Genomic DNA, 7,396 nt, shown 5'->3' with positions numbered 1-7,396 from the left:
ATAGGTGATTTTGGCCTTAAAAAAATCTGGGGAAATCATAATATTATAGAATTTCACTAATGATGCTCTTTCAAGTGATCACTACCATCCTTCAAGAGGAATATTCATTTGTTTAACAATTTAATGTAAACTGAAATATTTTTATTACAAAAATAACATAATCACTAAATTAAAAAGTAAATAAAATGCATATACATACATACATTTAGACCATTTATACTACATGCATTTTGCAACTGAAAATTGCACTTGGAGTATCATTCTTACTTTCTCATACCACCAAATATGAGCTTACAACATGCTTTTTAGTGTCCATAATATTATGTTTTTGAATACATTATTATATATAAATATAAAAATTATATATACAAGTTATTTTATATATGTATGTAGTCATTTTTTATTATATAGTTTGGTTGTTTTTAGAGTTCTTCTATCTTAAGTTATAAACCACTCTGTAGAGAATTTCTAAACATATGTGATTTTAATCCTATGGGAAATTATTGAAAGAAATTTCTGTGTCAAAGTACATTCTTAATTTACCTTTTAAAAGATTATAGCAATCTATATTTCCTTTGTAATTAGTTAATTTAGACTTTGTTATTTATATCTCTGTCACTGCCTATATTTGGAAGCCAATAGTTACGTCTAAATTTTATTTAACAATAGCATTTGTTTTTGTTTACAAGGGAAATACACCAAGAACATCATGTAAAGAAGTAGAAGAGTAGAAGTCAGATAACCTGGAGTTAATTATTGCTTCTGATTCTTGATAGGTATTTTTCTTTCTGAGTCTCCAAGTAATTTTTTAAACAATAGAGCTAAAGTTTTGTTTTTCAGTACAAAAGTTAGTTGTGTTGTCAAAATTTGGTGCCTGGGTATTTGGGAGAAGGCACTGACATAGTAGTGAAGGAATCCGATCTCTGCTCAACTCTCCACAGAGAGTCAGGAAATTCTTGGAAAGGACATACTAAGCTGAACATGAGGGATTGTTTTATTATTTGCTTCATTGGCTTGTTATTGTTGTTATTATTATTTTAAAGGTTTCATTGATTTTGTACCTTACATATTGAATTTTTAAGCGTGTATTTGGAAAGCACCAGAGCATTTTAATCTACATTCTCACAAAAATGAACAGTTAGTTTTAGTTGCTTTAACAAGTAACAAACATTTGACTTACAGCCATATCACAAACAAACAAACAAACAAACAAATAAATAAAACATACCCACATCGTACAGAACCTTTTCTCCAAATCAATAATGTCTGTCCTTAAGATCAGAGCCAGGATTCCTGTTCATATATGCCAACTGGTTGCTTGCCAGCATTTCTCTCTCTGACAGTTTTAACAACATACCAGTAGGTTTCTCAACAGAACACAGTAAGAAAAGTTAGTGATTTTATCTTTTAAAACGGAAATAGAAAGTCCAAGTGAAATCATACAGCCTTACATATATATTCTTTTTTCAGTTAATTATCCAGGCATACTCTATGCCTGGATTCGACTATCCAATATAAATGTACTTTTATCACTGGCTATTATTTTTTGCCTTCAGTGTATTTTAGGCATGCCTTTCCAAGCATGATATTATCAGGGATACTCAGAAGTATCTGGAATCTCAGAGTCATAGAGAAATTGATAGATGACCGACCTCAGTGTTACACCCATAGTCAGCTCTGTAATATCGCCCTCTGAGAGAAAATTAGCTACAGTTAGTTGACACCTGAAAATAATCCACTTTGTTTTGAGTCAATGGAATATATTTTAAAATTCTTTCATACGTTATGTAAAATAAGTGTGCTTTTTAACTCTTTCTTATTTGCCCAGTTTTCTCACTTTTAGGTAATACAGATGTCATTGCACTTCATTATTTATAATCTACTTTTTTCAATCTAAGAAGGCAGACTACTTTATGAACCAATAATTCAGTCTAGGCCAACCCTTAGCTTTGGTTTAATAACCCCATTTCCTTAGTAGTTTTAAAATAATATTTTCAGGACTTTTTTCTTCTATTGGACTTTTTTTCTTCTATTTGACTTTTTTTTGTTTTCAGTAAATCTTTATTGTGATATATTTGTCTTGTCACAGTTGTCCTACTGAAATAGGGTTAATTAGGGCTCTCTTTTCATGTGTTTTAGAAATTATTTACCACTCTCCAAAAATGAGCATGATAGGTTACATTGCCAAGACATAAGGTAGATGTATTTAAGAAAAAGTCAAAAACCTCTTTCACTTTTAAAATATTACAGTATTAGGATTCATACTTTGCTTAAAATCACAAACTCTTCATTAAAAACATCAGTAAACCTTAACTCTATATCAGATATGAATAATATATAATAATAACATATAAAATGTGTAAAAGTTAAAATAAAATGAATCCGTTCTCTCTGTAGTCAATTGTTAATTCCAAAAAGATTAATCTTATATTTTCTTGTTTCACCTTGAAGAGCTTGGATCTCCAAAATTGTAACTACACTGGAACCAGATTGTATGTGAAAACCATCTTCGCAGCTGCTGCTAGATTAACAGAATTTAATTTATTCACATTACTTATCAGAGAAAGGTTTCAGGATACCTCTTTGACTTGGCCGAATCTTTGGTAAAATTTATTTTACCAACGTTTTGCCTGTTCCAACATTTATCCTTTCTGTAAAATATCAAAATAAAATGAATAATGACTCATATCTCTTATCTATGAGTGTACTTTTAGCTAGTCAAAAAAAATTCATGTTTTGACAATATCCCCTACCTCTGTAACATAAGTCAATTACCATATAGCCAAAGATTTTATGAGAGCTTGCCTGCCAATAGTTCGAAAACTGAATTATTCCTCCCATTCCGCCAAAAAAAGTACAGAGGAAGTCATATATTTCAGTAATGACAAGTTGAACTTATGCATTGAAGTGGAGATACTGAAAGGATATTTGTGGAAACTGAGTCACAGATAGAGTAGATAATTTGCAATGAACAAAATTGATAACATGACAATGAACAGACTACTTTTAAAAATTCATTTCAAGAAATAGAGAAATAGAGAGTACATATACTTATTAAAAGAAATATTGGTGTTCCAGTTGATTGTGTTTTATAACTTTGATAGGAATAAACTAAAAAAAAAATAGACAATTAGGAAAACTAACTCCATAGTTAATTGTATTAATGAAATTGTTGCTAATATTTGAAAAGTGTGATAATATTGAGTTTTTGTTTTAAGAAATGATTTTATATCTTTTAGAGATGGATGTGAAATATTAACTGATAAATTATGTGATTTTAGGTTTCTTTAAAATAATCCGTTTGCCTTGGCAGACTATTAATTGGGTAGGGTCTAAATAAAATAAGATTGACAGTAGGTAATCGGTACATGAAAAGTCTTTATACTATTTGTTCTACTTTACTGTGTTTGAAAATTTCCTTAATAATAAGTTAATGACTTTTTAAAGTACCTTTATTGATAGAAATACTGAAAAGTTATTTATGCATTTATTTCAGAAAGATATATCAATGTCATGATATAACAGAAGAGACCATCATCTCACTAGGCAACATTTACAAATTATTGAATAATACCAATATTTCTTATGTTACATTGTGTTCCTATCTACCACATTCCTTATGTTTTGGTAACATATAATCAAAAATAAAGAGGCAGTTTCAAAACCATTTTTAAACAATGAGAATATTTCCATTAATAAGAATTTTATATCAAAGGCATGAAGTCAGAGTCTTTTTTGGTTTAGTGGGGGTGTCAGATATTCTGTCTACATTTTCTATTATTAGAATGAATGTCAACACAGAGAAAAGGATGTTCGTGCTGTCACAGGGCGTATACTTAGGCTACATCTGAACATTATTTTTCAGAAAGAAGTGTTCAATGATTTGATCACTTGTCAGAAGTGTCTCACCAAAAGATCTTGCAAAGCCTTCAGTTTTCTTTTCCATCTGGAAAACAAAGAACAAAGGCCCTATTCTTCAGTGTGGTGTATTGAAATCCATGCATTTTATAGAAATCCTTTTGGATATCAGAAACTGTACTGAATTTTCTATACCTCATTGCAAATTTTTGTTGTTACTATCCACAAGTTTAATCCAATTTGTTCAGATTTTTTTGGGGGGGTGGAGGGGCTTGAACAGAGTTGTTATATAATTGAGTAGCAATAAACTTTAAAAAGAGCTCTGCAGCCAAGTTATACAGTAGGCAGTGCTGATGAATATGTTGCGCTGTGGAGAATATTTTAAGCAGATGGTATCCACAGTGGTATATCTACAATGTCCCCTAAAATTGCCTTCTGTCATTGAATGAGCCATACTGTAGCTATAAGTGAAGCATCAAAAAATACTACCTCCGAAAAAGATGTCACAGTATGATAACTACTCCCACCTCACAGAAATGTTGGGTAAACAAATGAGATAATCGATGTGAAAATTTCTTGAGCATTTCAGGAATAAGGTGCAAAAAAAGTCCAATATATTGTTATATTATTATAATATTATAATTTGGGAGGTGTATCTAATTTATATATCTGTATATTTCCCTATATAGATATGATTAGTTATGGGATATGAAAGAAAATTTTTCTATATTTTACAAAATTCACTGCCATCCTAGACTTCTCAAATTTTTCATATGAATAATGCGTAAATGCACTTTTGTGTTGTCTCATCTTCATGCATGTTATTTTTTAGCTGATGGAGAAGTAATGTACATTTGCAAAGACGTGGAAAATAGAGTCTTTGACAAGTAAGGACTGGTGATTCAGATCCAAATCCTCCCTCACTACAAAGGTCCAAATATGTTTGTTTTCTTAATTAGAAAATAATATTTGAATTCAATTAAGTTTATATTGGCCCAAACACTTGATTCTTTACATGCAGAATTAGACTTTTTTTGAATAAAAGAAATAAAATGTTTATCTGAATTCATAAGTAATTTTATAAAGCACTGATTTTGGTCAGTGATTATATCTATAGCAAATCATACTACATATACCAATTCAAAGATATAATGAGTGTTTTAAGAAGTGAATTATTACCTTAGGTCAAATGGTAAAAGAGGAAACATCTGACTCATCTATACTTCCGTCTTCCCTATAGGCTACTTTTAATTTTTTTTAACTTTTCTTCTTTTTGTAGAAACTTCTCAGTCCAATTTAGTTCTGTATTCTCATCATCTCCCTACACAAAATTACTTAAAAAGAAATATGTGAAACTTTCTCACACTGATATATAAATTATTGATAAAAACTTTCTTACAGAGATTTGCATATTAAAAGGGATCAAAAACTTAAACTTGTTGCCCTGGATAAATTATTAGAGTTTGCTACTGTATGATTACAATTTAATTCCTACATGGGATGAGAATGAATGGAGTAAGGGCAAAACTTAGTACTTGTTGGAAGCTATCATATTATCTAGGCTTTTGAAATTTAATTCTTACAAAACTTTTCTGTAAGGATTTGCAGAATGCAAGGGCTCAATGAGTTCCCACCAAAATGACTAGGGGACAAAACATAGCAAGACATACCATCATAAAATGTTAGAATACCATATTTAATGACGACTTCATAAAAACTTCCAGACAGGAATGAAAACTTATTTATTTTTTTTTTAAATATGTAGAATGCCATTGGATTGCTCAATAGCATTTAAGAAATTTGGAGCAAATGATACCTTAAAATTCTGAAGCAACATTATTTTGAACTTCTAATTTCATTTCCAGAAATCTAAGCAATTAAATAAAATGAGAGTATTTTCAAACATATAAGGCAACATATACATTTTTTTCTCTATAATCTTTCTCGCCAAAATAAAATGTTGAGGCATGTCACACAGAGAACTATTGTAAGATATAGTATCCTCACAAAGATTTATAATAAAAAATCCAGGTAGAAGTTACCACCTAGCTTCCTTCTCTGCAAACCTTTTGCTTGACTTTTATTCTCTCACCTGCAATACTAGTCTATAGTGTTTACACTTACATCTGTCTCTGTCTGTATATGGGAGAGGGAAAAAGCTTCCTACCTGCTTCTGTCCCACTTTTATTTAAAAGACAGGAAAAAAAAAATCCTTAGAACTAAACTAGAAATAAAATGTTCACCACACTGTGTCTCCATCTGCCTTTCGGGTGGATTATACTGTGTTTAAATCCAAAGACTTCATACTTTATATATATATATAACTTCTACCTGGATTTTGTATATATCTATAGCTATATATCTATATATAGATATATAGATATAGATATAGATATGTATACATACACTATATCTATCTACCTTTCTATCTATCTATAATATAATTTATATATATACAATACATATAATATATTATATGTATATATTATATATACAGCCATGCACTGCTTAACAGAAGGGATACATTTGGAGTATGTGTTCTTAGGTGATTTTGTCCTGCAAACATAGAGCGCACTAACGCATGTGGTATAGCCTGTCGCTCCTAGGCTACAAGTCTATCACATGTTACTGCACTTAATCCTGTAGACAATTATATCACAATGGTAAATATTTGTGTATATAAACATAGAAAAAGTACAGTCAAAATAAGGCATAAAAGATTTAAAAAAAAAAAAAAGGTATACTTGTATAGGGCACTTAACCATGAATCGAGCTTGCGGGATAGGAAGTTGCTCTGGGTGAGTCAGTGAATGAGGGTTAGTGAATGTGAAGATCTATAACATTACTGTACACTGCTGTAGACTTTATCAACACAATACATTTAGGCTACACTAAATTTATACAACAACACAAGATTAAATCAAACACAGGAGAAAATTATGCAATCAACAGTCACAGTAAACACGAGATGTATGAGGTTTCTGCCAACATAACAAGGCATACTGTTTTATAGCAAACTTTTTTTTATAAATATAAAACATATACTCTAAAATAATGATTAAAAGTATAGTATAGTAAATACATAAACCAGTAGACACATTTATTTGTATTATCAAGTATTATGTACTGTACAAAATGGTATGTGCTATATACTTTTATAGGACAGGCAGCACAGAAGGTTGTTTATACCATCCTCACTACAAACATGTGAGTAAGGTGTTGCATTATTGTGTTTGTATGGCTATGTCGTCACCAGGTGATAGGAATTTTTCAACTCCATTATAGTCTGTGAGACCACTGGGGTATATGTGGTCCATTGACCGAAATGTCATTATGCAGCAGATGATGGTTCTTTAGTGAAAAGAGCAGCTTTGGCCAGGGATGGGGGAACAACAGAAAAATGCATGCTGAATTTGGATACTTATGGGAAGGAAATTTACAAAGATATAATCTAGATGTCCATATGGGAAAAAAAAATGAGACAACAACATCAACCCAACTCAGCCAAACTAAACAAAACAAGTAAAATCATATCAAA

Source organism: Pteropus alecto, unplaced genomic scaffold, assembly GCF_000325575.1.
Source record: "Pteropus alecto unplaced genomic scaffold, ASM32557v1 scaffold72, whole genome shotgun sequence".
Taxonomy (NCBI): Eukaryota; Metazoa; Chordata; class Mammalia; order Chiroptera; family Pteropodidae; genus Pteropus; species Pteropus alecto.
Note: the sequence above shows the minus strand (reverse complement) of the source record.